This window comes from Corvus moneduloides, chromosome 2 (assembly GCF_009650955.1).
Source record: "Corvus moneduloides isolate bCorMon1 chromosome 2, bCorMon1.pri, whole genome shotgun sequence".
Taxonomy (NCBI): Eukaryota; Metazoa; Chordata; class Aves; order Passeriformes; family Corvidae; genus Corvus; species Corvus moneduloides.
The window spans coordinates 108,700,404-108,719,484 of NC_045477.1; positions in this window are offsets into that span (position 1 = coordinate 108,700,404).

The following is a 19,081-nucleotide window of genomic DNA, read 5'->3' on the forward strand; positions in this document are numbered from 1 at the left end:
CAGTTTTCTCAATTTGCTTAGAGTGCATAGGAAATCACACAGCAAATATGTCAGCAGATTGAGGATCATGAATCAGTATTTGCCAGCATAGTTTAGCTGGGAAATCAGAGTCAGCAGCATGACTTCTTTTTTGCACTTGATAATCTTGGAGAAACAGCCCTGTGCAGTAATTAGGCTTGTGTACTCAGGCCTTTATCTACGACTAGCATTAGATTCTGCTGAAAATCCATTATAACCTGAGTTTTCTTCTAACTTTTAAATATGGGAGAAGGAGTAATTCCTTTCTGTTTTTAGTTCATGCAGGCAGCACTAGTTTCAGCAACTGCAGAGCAGTTATCAAAACAGATCAGTGTTGGCAGATGTCAGACTTTTGGCTTTCTTGGGTATCATCTCCTCCTCTCTGAAGCATTCAGTGTGGCACCATAGCGTTCTGTGCGTGGTGGGCTGGAGTGGTAGTTACTGGGACTAAAAGCCTTTTAACAAAGTCTGTGACATATAATATTTGTGTGTCATGTGCAATCTCTATGAAAAGCCAAATTAATGGAAGAGATTGTTTGATGACACGTAGTTAGTAAGAAGTATGTACAACTAAAATGTAATTATTAGCATACAGGATCAGACTTAGGAATGTTGTAACAACAAGGAAGTGCTTTGAACACTCAAGATAACTCTCAACTCAAGATAAGCCATAAATACTTCACCTGTACCTGGACAGGTCTCTGAGAGCTGATCATGATACACACAAGTAATTCTACATCTGAATTAGGGAACTGGTAGAAGGAACCAGTAGCTCAAAGAAGACCAACATCAAAAGCAACCTTGAATATTAAAAGCAAAAATTTACAGGTACAGCCTGAGTATCTCATTTGTACTGAGAAAGGAGGTTTGAAAGAGTGTAGGAGAGGTTGGCATTTAGCTCTGGGGGTGCTGCTGGACTACTTGAATGAAAATGTTAATTGACCGAGTCCTGACTTAGGAACTGTAGATGAAGGACAAAAAAACAGCCTTGAAGCACTCTGTTGGTGAGCAGCCTGAGCCAGGCTAGAATCTGCTTCATTGCTCTGCTCTGCCTCCAGGAACTCCATCTCCAGTTTTGCAAGAAAGACGTCAACATTTGGCTCTTCTAGAATAGCCCCTTCTATTACCACTTGGAAAGAGACAAGTCCAGAGTAAAGCCAGTGGGTTTGGTTGGTACTCTTTTTCTGGAGGCAGTAAAGCCAAATTAGCCAGTGTGCACTTCCACATAGAGATGTGTTTATTGGAGACGTGTCAAAACACTAGCACTGGGCTGGGCTGGGAAGGAATTCCAATGTAGCAAAGAGTGGGTATTTGAAAGACAGTTTTCAGCTTCAGGCAGGCCCTAACCCACCACCATGACATCTCTATTGATTAGTCGGAATAATTACTTTTCTCTAAGCATTCAATATTTTTGGTTTTCAATCAGAGCCTGAATGCTGTGGGGATCTTACTACAAGCTCCACTGCTAACAGTTTATGTGACACTTGTCTGGCTGAAAGACCTCATTGATCTGTTAGCAGATTATAATTGTTGGACAAAGCTGATGGATCTCTCAGGAAACTCCAGCTCTGTAGCTGGAGCAGAGACAGGCCTCTCTGTGTGAAGGAGCGCATTATCTCTCAAGGGGTTGGCCACAGGATCTGGGCTCTAACTCTTGGCTCTTTCTCCGTAGTTTAAACATCTCTTTTCCCAGAAGAGCGATGGCAACGTGAACTTCTGACTTGTAGCTGAAACCCTCAGAAGCCACAAGACAAGATGCAGACATGCTTTGCAGAAAACTTACACTCCTGCTAGTACTGGACCTAACATGAAACTTGAAAGCTTACAGAAAGCACAGGCTTATTTACCCCTCATGGGGCAGCTGAAGAGAGAGTCTTTCCCCATCCCATGTAGTGAGGTATGATTACAGTTTCTTTTCCAGCTAGTATAAATTTCCACAGGAACATATTGTGTATAATTGCACGATCTTTTCCTTGCTGTACAAATGTGGTTCCCAGAAATGGGTAGATGTAAATTTTTATGTGGTGGTGTTGCAAAATAAATAGCTCACTGCTTTTTAACTTTTGGTGGTTTATGTGTAAATAATTAGAAATTTTCTAGAATCATGTTGATAATTTAGTAGCAAAACTGCAATGTGGTTTGGCTTATTACTGGCATCTCACTGCTTTTCTAAGAACAGTAACAGCCACAATCAATACCTTAAAGATGAAAAAGTGGTCTGCCCTTTGGGTTATGTTCTGTCAGTGATGTTACAGTTTCATACCTTTAAACCCCTCTGAATGCTCTGTGGATATCCTTAGTGGAGATAACTCACAGCTGTAGTTCTTACCATAGGTAAGCTTCATTAACCCTTCCCAAAATAAAGAAATAAATTAAATAAAGCTGATTAATGCTCAGCACAGCTCAGACAGTCCAGCTGCAGTGGTTTAACAAAGCAAAGCTCTTCCTGTTCCCTCCAGACTCTCTGCTCATGAATGTTTCAGCCTAGCTGACGGCCTGTCCCCGCTAGGGAAAGATGATGTTTCATGAGTATGAATGAATGTGTGCTGAACTCCTCAGGGATTCCTCCCATCTTGGTGCCAGCAGCAAAATTTTAATGAGAGAGGACTCAGTCCCAGTATGGAGGAAGGACTTGGAGCTGCAGTGGATATTATCTGTTCACAGGTTAACGTAAGGGAGTTCTTTCCCACTGTTTAGATTACAGCACAAATTAGCTGAATGTATCAAAATACTTCAGTTCTACCCTACTATAGAAATGGTTTTACTTCAAAACCTCAGTGTTAATTTCCTTTTATGCAAGTTGAGACACACTTGGCCCAGACAGCAGAAAAACTGCTGCAATTCAGTTACACTAAAGCTGAGGAGCAATAAAATACCAAGCGTTTCATACGCCGGGAGATCACACACACACTCTTCTTGCTCAGCAGAACAAACCCAGAAGAAAAGTGCCCTTTTTGCTAGTGCCCATCCAAGCCTCCCAGGTGCAGGGAGAGCAGGGGCAGCCCACTGAGCTGCCAGCCCAGGGCTGGCATGACCTTCTCCCCGAGCCTGAGTAAAGTGCCCCCCAACTCCATGCCCTCAGCAGAGCTGCCTCCCTGCCAGCACCCCTGAGGGGATGGGGCACTTCACTTCTTATTGTAACTAATTCCTGCTGCCCTCCTGTCCTGCCTCTCCTCTTGCTAGCCAAGTTTCCAATGCTCTTTGTGGAAGGCCTGCATTCAGACTTGGAAAAATTGGCAAGTGACAGGAACAGAGCTTCCCATCATGCACTGCTGGCAGTCCTTCCTTGTCCCCATCACGTCCGATGGTGAAGCCAATAAACTGCAGCTAGGCACCATCACACTCACTGCAAAGTCATGGCCGTGTCATGGAAAGCCTCCCCCCACATCAGGATTTGCTTAAGTTGGTTAATTATGGCCTTGAAGAGGGCATGTAAGTTGTATACCAGCATTTGGGCTCTAATTACTTCTCCAGTGCCTTATACAATGACACGAAATCACCCTTAAGAAGCTCTGAAGTAGGAAAATAGTTTTTGTAGTTTCATTATGATGGTAAAGGCTGAAAAAGGAACAAAGTCACTGTTGCTTATATATATGCTTCCCATAACATTGTATGTATGCTTGTCCAACCTTCTGATGTTCTGGGGTGGAAATTTTAAAGCTGTTTTTCCTTAATTCCCTGGCAAGAAAATTTCAGAAGAGTTACAAAGGGATAGCTGCTTCTTTCAGGTCTCTTCCAAAGCTCCCTTTTACTAGGGAAGGTCTCCCAGGCCTCTTCTGCAGGTGTCATCTCGTTGGCAGTGGTGGTGATGACTTTTGTCAGAAATGTACTCTAAAGCCATGGGGTCCCCACTGTGGCATATAAACCCTCTCTGAGGACTCACTGTCTCTGGTAATCAAAAAGTAAACAGCCTGTGTGCATCCCATCTTGGGGTCTGAAGCACAGCATGGCCAGTGACACCACATGTGGACCCATCCTGCTGTGACCATGTCCTGGTGGATACAGGACCTGTGTCCTGCTAGATACAAGGCAATGGTCACAGCTGCCATCTCTGCCCACTTCTCTGCTTGCAAAGCCTGACAGTGGCCTGGGGATAGATTTCTGTCAGGGAGTCCTTACAAATCCGCTCTCCTTCATGAGAACACTGATGTTCCAAACATGTGGCTTTTAAGATCAAAAATACTTTTGGTTAACACTTATTTTTTGGTACAAATGTGACCCAGAAGTAAATTACATAGCAAATTTCATTCAACAGCTAGCTGGTCAAGTGAGCAAAAATGCAGTGTTTCTGGGTGGCAGTTTTATGTTCTTTTGTTGCTAAAAGGAAAGCTGATGAAGGTTTACATCAGCTTTCTGTTTGAGAAACCGTAACACAGTGTGAGTTACAATCTTCATCCTCAAACCCATTTCATTTTGAGATGATAGAGGTAATCATGGGAAACAAATTTCACTTTGCAGTATTGAATTACTATTATCTCATATCTGTATAGATGCCTGGATCAAGCACCTTTTTGAGAAATGACCTGTCAAAGTGTAGGAAATGCAGTGCAAAACAACTGTCACCAATCCTTTTGTAGATGTAACAATGTATTTTAGCTGTTAAAGCATAGGAAAGCCTGTTATCATAAAAGCCCTGATGAACGCAAGATTTTTTTTGGTCATGTGGATGAAAGTGTTTCCTGATGTGTAGCATTTGGCAAAGCTTCCTGTTTTTTTTCTTGAATAATTATTCATGAGGGTATTCTTGGCATGTCATTCTTACTTTGGAAAATGCAGAGTAAGGTGTCCTCTGCTTATTCCGTTGTTGGGAATAATGCTCTCCATGTGAAAAAGTGCAGAAGATGGTCACTTTTATGAGTTTACCAGAAAATACAGGAATCCTGCAGAAAAAGTCCACTTGCACCTATGGGGCTGTGCATCCTCCCTTCCAACCCTGCAGAGGAGTTTCAATGTTTCCTTTCCCTCCCAAGCTCTCTCTGTTTATGGGGATGGAAGAAGAGCTTGCCTGTGGTGCGCCCTATGCACTGCTGAAGGTGAGTTCAAACTCCTGAGTGGTCCACACACCCAGATGGTTTGTAAAGGGAGCCAGGGTGCAGCCCAGGCTCTTCAAGTGCCCCTGCAAGTGCCCACAGGTCACCTCTGTCAGAGCTGTGCTCTGCTCCTCTGGTGATGTTGTGCTTTGCTCATCCTCACAGCTACAGATTTGTTAGGATGTGTTTAACTTACACAGGTATGTGAATGAGTGATCAAGGACATGTTAGAAGCATGGCCAAGGACACTGAAGGTCCCAGCTATGCCTGCCACCTCTGCTTCCTGCAGCCTTTGTCTCAGCACACAATGTACTTATTAGTTTGCAAGAGGGTAAATGTTCTCTTGTTCTTACATGTCACATTCCTCCTTCTATCAAAGACAGCAATTGCATTAATGTCCAAAGCACTTGGACATACCAGGCACAATTAACGCCTGCTGTATGTCCTCTTTTATCAGGGAAGACAGAGCAAGGATAAATTTGGCCCGGAGTGAAACCTCCACTCAGTGTTGTGCTCCTCATGCATGAATGTTATTGCAGCATTTAAAGAACAATCACTTGCTGACAGGGTTACTAGTAATAACAGGGAATATTTCGTTAGTGCATCCACACAGGGCATTGGCCAGCTCTGTCTAACAGCTGCCAAGGGTTACACTTGTGAATACCAACAAAAGTTTCTTTTATTTGCCTGCTTGGGTACAGGTGTTGGACCTGAATTACCTCTCAGCATGAGGTCCCTCACTGCCTCCCAAAATATCTCCGAGTCACTTAATTCCATCAGGTCACCCTCTGTACCTGACCTTTAGCTAGAACATCCCAACCTGCTTTTCCAGGTGGGAGCAGTGCTGCGTTTGAACAAAGATTGTATCCAAGCTGGCACTTGAGGGAGGGCAGTGCATGCACACAAGTGCAGGGTGCCTGTAAACAGGAAAAATTACAATGTGAGGGTTGGGAGAGCCATAGGAAGGATTATTTGGGCCTGTTTCTAATGTTCATTAGTTACAGGCTGGCTGAGCCATCCTCTGAGGGTTCTCGAGGCTGAGTCCAATATCTGCACCCAAAATGAGACTGTTTGGGTCTGAGTGGCTGAGCCCTGCCCAAGTGCCTGAGAGAGAGGCTGTCCTGGGAGAGGCTCTTCTTTGTGTTTCCTCTTTTCTGGGTGCTTTGGTTCAGGTCTTGGGGACATGCAATAGTTGAAACAAAAACATGGAACTTTGGCAGAGCAGTTTTTGAACGCCTGTGCTTTTCTCCAGGGGTCTGTGGTGCCTGATGCACACAGCTGCACTAGCACACCTGTTTCTTCCTCAGTTTCCTCGCTAAAGCCAGGGATCTTCAGGGCTCTTCAGAGGAGGTTTCTCCGTGCCTGCAATCAGGCACGAGTGCATGCCCATTCGGTGAGTCACTTTAACTTCCAGTGACTAACCCACCCAGCCTGTGTGAGGGAAGGGAATTATAATAGTAATAACAGTTTGTGTTGCCACTGGAGGGTTTCAAAGTGCTTCCTAAGCAGTTTTCCTTATCAGTGTTCCTCTGAGAGATGACAAACATGCAACTGATATTTCATAGCCATTTCTGTCTATTATCTTTTTAAAGTGCTTGTTGCTTTTTGTTGCTGAACCCACAACACTTTTGAAACCCTCCCATAGAATCCCAGAACGGGTCAGGTTGGAAGGGACCACAGAGGGTCATCTGGTCCAACCTCCCTGCTCAAGCAGGGTCATCCCAGATCACACAGCACAGGATTGTGTCCAGACAGCTCTGGAATATCTCCATTGAGGGAGACTCCACACTCTCTCTGGGCAATTTGTGCCAGTGCATGGTCACTGCACAGTAAAGAAGTCCTTCCTCATGTTCAGGTGGAACTTCCTGTGCATCAGTTTCTACCTCTTGTCCTATTGCTTGGCAGCACCATTGAGAAGAGCCTGGATCCATCTTCTTGACATCCTTCTGTAGGCTATGCCCAGCCTCTGCCCTGGAGGAACATCTACTGAGATGAGGAGATTGAGCGATCTCCCAGCAGGACCCCTCCAGGAAGGCAGCTACTCTCCAGTTATGGCGAGAAGAAGACAAACCCAGAATCCTCTGGGAGACCCTATGCAGATCCTTTGTAACCCACTGGCCCTCACCCTCTGACACCCACCCCCTGTATCCCTATAAAGGCAGCCCTCTGCCCCTGCGAGGGCAGAGAGTTGCTTGTTCCTGGCCTTCCCTTTGCCGGAGTACGGACCACTAGAGTTACTTTGTGCGGAACAGCCACACGAGCCTCTCCTCTCTCCCTGCTCTGGCCTGGAGGCTGCCCTGCAGAGCTGAGCTGGAATCACGAGCTGACAATCACTGAAGAGCTGACAGACTCTGCAAGGGCCCTCCTGCCAGCAGCTGAGGGAAGACACCGGGCCTCGAGAAGGCGATTCCTTTTGGGACCATCTCTCTGCACCGGTCACAGCTTCCTCGGTCAGAGCCACTGACCCCACTCCAGCTGTAATAACTGGTGCCCGAACATCCTTCCTCCAGATACTTACAGGCATTGATGAGGTCCCCTCTCAGCCATCTTTTGTCCCAATTCCTCATTTTCCCTGCCCATAATCAATCATCATTTCCAGTTTGGAAAATAATATGGTGAATTGCACAGTAGTGAAAGCAAAACTGAATGCATAAAATACCCATCTGTTTTTTTAACACAACCTGCTGGTTTTAAAAACATGAACGGTTGCAATGACTGCAAATGAATCAGCTGTCAGGGAAGGCAGAGGAGCCAATTCCACATATTTAAGCCCTTGGGACTGCTCAGGTACAGCTCTGTCCTGGGTTGCAGTGTATTCTATTACCATCCCCATCAGCTGTTGAAACCAGGTGGGGCAGTGTTTCCTTGCCTCCTCCCCCCAGACTATCTTTCTGTTAATTGCCCACCATTGTCCTGCCACATGACTCAGAGATAACTCCCTCCGGACTATCTTCTGTTAATGAGCCTAATCAACACTTGGCCTCATGACTCGTTACCCCATTGTGAGATGCTCCGCCCAGAGGGAGGAACCAAGCATCCCATCGTGGATATAATCTGAGGCTGAACACCAGAGACACCGGCTTCCCACTGAATTTCCAGAGGACAGGAGCTACACAGCCACCATTGGACTTCCTGAGGAAGAGCAGACTGTTTTACTACAGGATCACTGCTTCAGAGGACTGCAGCCACCATTCTACCAGACTGCTACCACCACCGTGCCTAACAGGGTGTCAGGTTGTACCTTGACTCTGTCAGTTTGACAGTGTTTTCTTTTACCTTTTTTTTCCCTTTTCTTTAATTTCCATTAAATTGTTATTCTGACTTAGTGCCTCCCACTGGTTTGTTTTCAAACTAGTACAAGCTCCAACAGAAAATGAGAGACAGTTCTAGGAGGCAGATGCTGCTACATTTTATTAATATTAATTTGGAGATTTTGTCAGTCAGTTTTTCTTCAGCTCTTCAGCTGTTTTCCCCAGTGCCTTGTGTACAGTATGAATGTATATAGGAGAGTCTAACTGAAAAGTTATACTAATCATAAATGGATTCTTGATTGAATTGGGAGGCATAGTAGACCAAACTAAAGCTGCTTGGCTGAATGCTTGGGTTGTGTTTTTATTCTGTAAATGCAAAAAAATGGCAAAAGAACTGTTCTTCCTGTCCCAAACCTACTTTTCTTGCTGTAGGTTGAGTCAGTAACCACTGAGGATTGCACTGAGATTGTCTGAAGGAGACTTGTCTACTCAACCCCTTCCCCTCTGTATTTTAACAGCTAATTTTCCTTGCTTGTATCTTCTATTAATTTTTATGAAAGTCACCCAAATTGTAGAATACACGTGAAACAACTTACATTTTGCTTGCTGGCTTTCAGGCACCAGCAACTTAGTGTGAGTGAGGAATCCAGAATTAGTGAAGCTTGATTGTGATCAATACATGGTTACTATTCCCTAACTTTTCCCCTGCCCCCCAATCCCTAATAAATCAAATTCACAACAATAACAAGAAGAGATCAACTGTCCACAGTGAAGTATTGTTAAAATAATGACTCAGCCAGATTAGAGGATACTTTATTTATATAACCATTGAGAAATAAATTTACAGAAAGCACAGAAATAGTCTGATGGCTGAATTCTGTCTCAGACACTGTAAATGGTTCCTTTCTTGGGAAGAAAGTGCATAATGTTTGTATGAATATTAAAAATGTAAGCTGTAGATTTTGCTAAGTGTGGGACATATTATCCCAATGGCAGGGAGCAGTTCCTTTTCTTGAGGGACCATCTACCCATAATTATCTGTAAAATGGCTCTTGTCTTTTTTATGGCTTTCATGTTCTTATAAAAAGCTGAAAGAGCACACAGATAATAAGGAGCTATGGATGGCTAATTGATCTGTTCATTTTTTCCCCCCAGTAGTATTTATCACATGATGTCAGACTTCCAGAAAATGTATGAGATGTTTTATACTACTTCAGTAATATACAGTTCAAGTGGATGAATTAGAAATTACTGATCCTGTTGGGTCATCACTGTTACCTGTATATTAATGAAACTCTGGTCCAAACCTTTTTCCAGTATCACCAAAATATGTCTAAGAAGTTTTAAAAAATTTATTTAATACACTTTTTGGACAATGATTTATAAGAATGACGGAATTGACTGTTAGTTAGAAACTAGACTTATATTAAATCTAAATATTATTTTCTATGTTGTATTAGCGTGTTAAGCATATTTCTATGTACTATTTAGCATATCTATATTCCCTACCTGGAGTGTTCCTCTCCACAAGTTTATTTTTAGTGCTTATTTTTCCTCTGTTTGACTGCCAGCCTGTCTATATGTCTGTTTTTCATCATATTAGTTGTGTTAACCTGCGAAACAAGGTCCCTAAAATTTAATGCCATTTTTTAGGACAATTTGATGAGACCTGTAGAGTTGCTGTTGCAATCTGCAGAGCAACATGCCGAGTATATTTGTCTGTTTTACTACTTTCAGGTTTTGCACTCTCAGACATTTTACCCCTTCTGCTAACACACACCAGACACTTCTATTACTGCTGCCTTTTAGTGCTGGGGTTTAGTTTCAAATGTTACTTTAGTTTTTGAGGGCAGGGCTCAGTGGGACACTCTAAGGTGCACAGTTGCTACAGCGATTTCCTCCGTACAGCTATAGATAAGATTAAGCTGAATCTAATTTAGTTGTGCCTCCTAGTTCAGCTTGCTGCTTTGCAGGGGAGGAGTTAGGAGCTACACAGAAGGTGAAGCAGCATAATTGAAGTCCACACCTTAGATTGAAGATTACCTTCAGCTAGATTGCCCAGCTCATCACTGACACACGTTCTGCCCGCTACCCCTTTGCTCAGGTAGCTGAGCTGGCTGCTCTCTGCCAATCTCATGCCCCCTACTACTGACACTGACATATCTCATGTCAGAGCAGAGGGCTGCACTTGTCATTGCAGGAATACAGAAAAAAAAACCTATAGAAGATGAATTTAAGTGACTGTTCTCAGCAGCACAAATGTACATCTGACATATACTGAGATATATAGGAACACCAGAAGAACAGTTCAAACCTAATCCTATGATCTTCTATCCCCTCATTTGATGAAGCCCAAATCTGTCAGCTGTTAGCTGTCAGCTGATAAATCACCTGGGTATATTGGCAATAGAAACATCACTCCAAATGGGGATTTGTAGCAAATTGATAACATTGAAGTGTTTTTATGATAGTATATCTGGATCTATATCTATATAGCTCTATTTTTATATCACTGGATTATCAAAGATGAAATGCAATAAAACAAGAGTATCTAATACATTTTAGTTGGCTTCTTCACTGATTTCTTTCTAAAATATCCCAGCTACTTGGAAAATACATAAAGCTTTCTTAATAGCATCCCATAGAGTTCAAATTTAAAAATGACTGACAGAAGATCTTTCTTCTCCTTAAAATTATGCACAAAGACGCTGATTCTATTGTGTGACTCTGTAAAGTAATCAAACTGAGTTTATGTGTGTGTTCTCTTTTATGGGGAAATCTCACACGTGCTGGAAACAATAGCAAAGTATTCATTAACTTTAATAGAAACAGGATTTCCTTCTTACATTTTTTATTTGGTTTTGGATTTTTTTATGGACAAACTACTGAAATTATATGAATTGAGTTGGTCATGTATAGTATTGAATGGTCTATAAAAATAGATACATACCTGTGCACATAGAGTAATCACTGTCACAAAGAAAATATTGTTGCATTACATTAGAAGTCATAAATTCAATAAGAGGGTTCTCAATACACAAATTCTTTAGAATAGACAGTTCCCAATGCTGTATAATACATAGGAATGAAGTCTACAAGATTTTAGTGCAGCTTTGCAGACCTCACTTTCCAATGCTTGGCTTTCTTCTTTGGGTACTTATTTACTTCTTGTGTTCTAGACCATATTCTCTTCTTTTCTGGAAGGAGAAAATTAATTTTTGCTGACTTCACTTAAACCCTTGTCATTGGATATTTCCACTCCTAAAAAAAAGTACTACCACTTACAGACCACAAAAATAAACATATATTCACTCAGCAATTTTCCATGATACTTCAGTTTTAAAGTTAACAATAGTATAATGTCACCTGAACAGAAGTAGATTTCCTCAATTACTAGACATGTAGAATTTGGCTTCCAGCACTGCATTGCTTGTAGCAAGTAATGAAAATATTCAGATGAGGTATAGGTTTTGTGATGGAAAGCTGATCTTGATGATGTATGAAAGGAACATCAGGACAAAATTGCTCAAATAAAGGCAAATGGCACAAGACTATGAAGTTGACATGGTATGCAAATGGAAATCTATGTGATATACATGGTAAAAAGATTGAATTGTCATATTCTAGGCCCATGATTCTTAAAGGATTCTGGGAGGACTTTCCTCTGAAGGTGAAATTTATTCAGCTCATTGCCATGTGTCACATTTTCTTCAGATGGGTTTGCATGATTCCATCATCTTGGAGCAGAGCTCAGGGTGTGATGCTTTGGTTCCTGACTGCATCATGCTGTATAATAGGGTGAAAATAGTTCACACATTTGTCATGACGAAGTCCAGCATCTGTGGTTGCACAACACTCCCCACTTTTGTAGTGTTTAGTGGCTTCATGAACAAATCCATATCACCTATAGTTAAAATAAACGAATGTAATTCTTTTCCATAGCATGTATCTTCAGCACAGCCCAAGTACAAATCACTCCTCTGGCTACTCTCCTTTGTGTAAATGGATCATGCACCCTCTTTGTTACCTGGCTCGTGGTTATTCAGGTCTTTTCTCTGCAGTTTTAGTCATCAATTCCACCATGACTAGCAGGGGATCTTTCACCCAAGAAAAGTGCAACAGTGGCAAATAATGAACAAAACTCATGTTTGCGTAATAGATTTGAAATCACTTCACCTCTACTTTTAAGGTGTATTACTTACTGCTGCACTGACAATTATCTTGATAATAGAAGAAGTATTTAATGTATTTTGTTTTCTCTTTTTATAAGGTCTAAGTGAGATTGTTCATTCTAAAGTTTACTGTGGCTCTGCTGCAGCTACTTACTGTGACCCCTTTCCCTGAAAATTGCATCTTCTGTGTCTTTGCCTTAGAAAACCCCTTCTTCTCCACTAAATTCTCAGACTAGATGAGTATGCGTCTTGGTTTGAGTTACACTAGTGTAACATGCCAAATTTTTCTTCAGTATTTGGACTATAGAACAGTCATCAAAATGCCAAGAAACTAAACTGATTTTTTTAAAAAAAGCTATTTTAAGTGTTTCTTCTCTTAAAATAAAAGAATGATTGCAATGCCTACCATGGTCACAGTTTAAAATGTTGATGTCTTGCAATTCTCTTTTGAAGCTCCCCTACTGTATATATAAAAACATCCCATTGTTTTTGGTCTTTTGAGAAATACAAATGCTGCTGTAGCCTGTTGTGAAATTAATTTTATAAATTTGGTTTTTGTTCAAAGGCTGGGTGCTTAAGACAGCAGGGGATGTAATTAAAAACCCTTTAAAAAATTCATGGCTATAGTAAAGCTAACCAAGCCATTTCAGAAGTATGGTTTGTGTAATTGAGAAATAATGAAGTGATGCCTGTGGAGGTCCATGCTGGCATCTGCTCTGAAGTGCAATAGAGCATTTGCAAAGCTTAGAAGGACACAGAAATAGGAGGATCCTTGGAAGACAAAAAATTAAGTCCATCTGATGATTTAGCCAAAGTGCAATATGACTTGAAGGGGAGAGTGAAAAAAATGTTTCACTGGGCATGAAGGAATATAAAACTCACCCACACCCTTTCTTCTGGAAACAATAGCTCAATGGCTAAAAGTGCTTGGCAAGTTAAGCCATGCAGGTGGTAGGAGGTACAGAGATTATGTAATTCTTCAACTATCTCCTATATTCATTAAAATGGGTCAGCACAGCTTGTACCCAGAGTCTACTACAGGCCATAGTTTCAATTTTATCTGTAATTGCCTTGCCCTGCTATGCTTGGTACTGTGCTCCCACTGTTTTTTAGAGAGTTGGCTTTCCTTAAGAAAAAAGATTGGAAGAGGTTTAATGGCTGTCAGGGTGGCTGAAAATAGTGCTAAAGAGAGTCAGACATGAAACGGAAGCTTCTCGTGAAGAACCGGCTGCTCCTGGACACAGCCAAAGGAACGGAGGCTGAGCAGATTGGTTTTTGGGGATGAGTGAATCATTCGTGTACGGTCGGGAGTGTTGATGGGTTGGTACAACTGCCTGCTTGGCTTTCATGGGCCAGGAGAGCACAGATTATGGAGCAGGCATTTTGCTGTGTTCCTATTTTCCAAGGGTATATAATTTTCTGTTCCTTTCAAAGTCAACTCTAAATAGCTGTAGAAGCTACCTTAAAGCCATATTGCCCCCTGCATTTATATTCTAGTATTGCTCTGAGCACAGAGATTAAATAAAACAGGATCAGGCTCATATTTTTTTCTTTCCTTATCTCCCTTGCTTTTTATATTTCCCAAATAAGTGCTCACCTACTAACCCCTTTCACAGAGTAATTTCCCAAGGCTTATGAACTCATTTCTTAGTCAGCTGACTGTTTTACAAACCTCTTATGTAGCATTTCTTTACTATGTATACGGATTCCCTTCATGAAATTATTTTCCTGTATTCTTTAAAGTCCTTTAAAAGTCTATCCATATGGCAGTTACTCCATTATTTACCTCCTCCTGATTTTTTAAGAGGACTGGCTGTGTACAGTAGTTATCTTCCTGAGATTTCAAGTAACTTCTCAACTGCTTACTGACCTTTACCTTTGATATAGTCACAAAATAATTTTTATACTCTTCGGGAGTTTAATTCCTTGTGATTATGCCAGCTTTTTCAGAAATGAACAGCTGGTAAATTCGCTGAAGCAGACCTGTGTGGTGCCACATTTATGGAGTGCTTTCTTGGAGCAGAACAATACATTATAGCTTTAGCCACAAAGTACAATCTAAAAATAATTCTACTTTGCCCCAGTGATGTGTATGGATTGATTATTTTTCTCCTTTAGAGGTGATTTAAGCTACTAAAATGTAGGATGAGTTCAAGAAAGGGAAATGTGATTAGATCAGGTGCATTGTATCTTTATGAGCTTCCGGCTTTCTTGTAAGAATTGTTAGTTTTGACTTTGAAATGAATCACTTATCATTTGCATACTTAAGTAAGACTTTACTTCTGGCAAACAATTAATGTTGAAGTTTTAATGCAGAGGAGTGGAAATGAAAAACATGACTGTCAGGTAACTTTGCTGAATTTTATTCAAGACGGAGCTGTGTTTAATGCTTAATGTTTAATGTTTCATTGTTCATTGTCTTTGGCACTGAAAATAAAACACAGTTCACTCAGTCTTCATGACCCAATAAAATGCCTTTAGAATGTGAAGTTTAGATCCATATTTTGTGCATGGCATGAACCCACAAGGAAACAAAAAGAAGTAGATAGGGTTCTTCCTGAGCTGCCGGACTTCACCGACGACCAGCATGTTCCTGGTAATGCATCAGGCTTTGGTGATGTTCAGGGGAGGAGAGGGGGGATTGCAGGGTTCTGCTCTCCAGGGCTCTGTCTCTCTTGGCAGTCAGTTTGTGAGGTGCCTCAGCCGTGCTCCCCTGTGCCCAATCTCTGCCTTCCCGCACACACTTCTGCAGTGTGTTTTCCCCAGCCCTGTACAGGCTGTTAAACTCCTCTTCTGTTCACCTTTGGTAAAGCTTCTTAAATAACTGCTGTTTATTTGCCCTTGCCTCTTCCCAATATGCAAGTACCCAAGAATGCCAGTGTCTCTGCTGGACTTCTGTCAGGTCCTGGAAGCAAACAAAATTCTAATTACCTGCACGATCTGTGGAGCAAGAGGTACAGAAATCTGGTAACAACATTGACTGCATTTTTTTCTTAAATTAAATTCAAAGCAGAATAATACTGCTACTTGCACAGTGAATACTCTGTAGGGGTTTAAATAGTTCTATCATGTTGAAGAGTTCAAGCAGTATTTGGACAGTGCTCTCAGGAACATGGTGTGACTCTTGGGTATAGTCCTGTGCAGGGCAAAGTGTTGGACTTGATGATCCTTGTGGGTCACTTTTAACTCAGCATATTCTGGGATGCTGTGGTTCTGTGACTACTGAATACATATGGTAGTTCAAAAATACGGTGCAGTCCATGATATAAGTGTTTTTAATGCTGCTCCACAGTTTCAATCTTTAGTGTCTCTTAAATTCCCTCGAAGACAGTCCTAATTCAGTTGATGAAATTGACAAAGGTGGATGGTGGTTTTTGGCAGCAGGCTAGACAGCATCTAAAATATTTGATATGGGAGGGTTTTTGAAAATGACCAAAACCCCAAATCACTTGCAACTTCATTAGCATCAGTAACCAAAATATAGCAAAAATTTTGTGTATAAACTGTCATAATTTGCTGTTTCAAAGATGAATTGGGCACCACAAATGTGGCAATAAGGCTGCTTCAGGCTTCTTGCAGTATGAATTTAAAATATTTTGTGGGTTTGAAGATTTCTTGATAACCACCAAAATTGTAAACATGATTATACTATATTTAGGGATTGTGAAATAAGTCTGACATAATTCTTCATGAGGGATAAGAGGGTGTTAACAAGCCAGGGAATGCAGATGGACTTTTTTCACCAACAGTGATTCATGTTTGGGATAGACCCAGAGGCTATGTCTAAACAGGAGACCTGGAACCATTGACATACTTATGGGTCAATAAAAGTAGTGCAGCCAGCTCCAGAGGAGATAAAAATTGCTGACAGAACTCCCACCCTTTTCCTGCTTCCACAGAAAATGGGGCAGATGAAGCACAGTTTGTACAACCCAGTGGTTAGATGCAGAGTGTGAATAAAGCAGTATTATTTCCATGGATGTCTGTAACTCTTGTAGTTTCATCTAACTGCTGAGTTATACTCAGGGATTTAATAAAAATATGGGTCTGATTTATTGTCTTGGCTGGAAATCAAAGGAAGATGATTGGGAGCAAAAACGTCCATTAGTATTGGCATGGCAGACATACAAGGAAGCTTTCCCTAGTTGCGCTGCAAACCTAGTTTTCCATTTTGAAGAACACCAGGGGTGTTTGAGAAAGATGCTTCTGTATCAGTTGTAGTGTTATTCATAAAACAGAATTTAAAGGGAGAAAAAAAATCACTGGTTGTCACGTTTGTCGCTTGAATGGGAGGTTATCCTGAAGGAGACTGGCAACAGGAGTTATTAACTCAGCTGCTCTGTTAGGGCTGTTTCGTGAGAAAGGTTATGAACTAAAAATTTGGCTAAACGTTTTCTTTACAGATGAATGAGACTATACCATCATGAAGTACTGATAAGGCTGGAAACTACAATGAATGCTCACACCAAAACCGTATTAGACATCAGTATTTTCTTCTGTAAGGAAGAGGAAGGAACCGAGTTTTAAATTTTTCCCTCTTGTCTGGGATGGGGATTCTGAACTTCTGTACGTTGAAGGGAAGACTTTAACAGATTAAGAGTTATTCTACACAACTGGCAAACTGCACTTGCTCATACCCCACACATGGACATGCTTTGGGGAATTTCCTTTGCTCTATTAAATGCTAATTTCTGCCTGTAGGACAAATTTAAGGGGTCAGTTAGCAAACTGAGGGGTTTCTGTGAGTTTTATAGTCCCAATCTTAGTTCTAATTGCAGATGGAATTTCCTGTGCATTTCTCCATGTCCTGGAGTCAAATGCTTGCTTTCACTTTCTCTTCTTGCTCAAGATATCGCATTTTCGATAAAATAATGACTAAATGAAGGACACCCCAATTTCCAAGGAGACCAGATAGCATTTCACACCAAGTAAAATTTGCATTTATTTATTATTTTTTCTCTTTTTAATCCTGGTAAGAATACTTAAGTGTTTTTCAGCAAGGTGAAAATGTAGAGTGAGTGCCCAGTGTCCCACCAGCATGGTGCCCCAAGAAGACAGGGCTGTATGGAGAGGACTGAGTCCACCAGCATCTCTCATCTCACTTTGCTTTTCTGCTTGCCATTAGCTCAGAGTTCAAGAGCTGGTGATGGTGACCTTGTTGTTCCTGCTGAGTGAACACAAGATGACCTAAAAAAAGGGAATCTTTCAGCATAATGACATTATCAGGAAGGGTGATTTACTACTGGGGAAAGAGCCCTTTGCAGCTTTTCTGATCATGTTTCAAGGTTTTGCCTTTCTTCTCTCCAATCCTCCCAATAACAATGATGTAATACATTAAATTAAGCAGTAACGATGTATGAAGCTGTGGTTATCATTAAATATTTATGCTTCTGGAGTGTTGTAAACACACAGTGCAGCCCTAATTAACCATAGGTACTCTACAATTATCCCGTGGTAATCACCCTAATTGGAATTGGCTCATTATGGGAAATAGAATAGAATTTGTTTTCTGTTTGGTACTGAAAAATAGAGTAGGCAATTAACTAAAACCAGCAACCACTTCATCCGACTTACAAAAATTAAATTGCCATCTTAGAGCCTGTCACAGTTTCTGCAATTGGAGCAGTTTTACAAACAAAACCAATAATCAGATCTGGCTTCCAAAGAATACATAAGCTCATAACCTTGTCTCTCTGTCAGCGTTGATTGATAACTGTGATGCACAGAGGTCCATAAAAAAACCCAAGGGGCTATCCAAAGCACTCAAGAGACACAGAGATCATTTGCTTTGTGAAGCTATTAGAGGAGTTGTGGGAGCAGTGAGAAAGCACATGCTTTCTTTTGCTCTGTGAATAGTTCAGCTGTGGACATGGAGACACTCTGCCTTGTTTAAGCATGACAAGCAATATTTCTGACCACTCCTCTCCTCCCTTGGCCACTGGGAAACCTTGCAAGTGTAAGACAGGGAGATCCCAGGCTATTTCCAAGAGAGCAGCCCTACTCTTGTGGAGCTGTCACAGGCAACTGGAGCTCTCCAATAGCCCAGGGCACTTGGCAGTCATTCCAAATGCTCATTCCCAGGCCCTTGCCAGCAAGAGAGGACAATACTCACGGGCAGGACATGGCAGGTGCATCCAAATGCTGTTGGGCACCATCCATGGGATCTCTGGACTAGACTGATTCCTGCTAGCCAAGGCCATGGCTGGACATGCAGCTCTGCTGCTGCTGCTGCTGAGCTGAGTAAAGGTGGTGTTGCCCCCAGAATCCCACCTCTACCCTCCTTCCCCACCAGACAGCCTATCCATTACACACCAATGTTAGGGTGCTGGGAATAGCAGGAAGCAGGAACAGCCTTAGCTGGAACTGCTCCTGGCAGAAGAGGATCTGTAATTGCAGCATGAGGATTGAGGACAGAATACTGCCATTGTGAGGAATCTCCTGTTTCTAATTTTATTTTCCTATCTGTTCATAAATGTCATGAAAAATAAATTCAAAAGAAGTGTAGGGTGTTACAAAGTCCTGTCATACAAACATATCTTCTAAGTCATAAATTAAAGATTTGTTTTCTCCATCTGCTTTGCCTGATATAAACAGAAACAGTCTGCTTTTG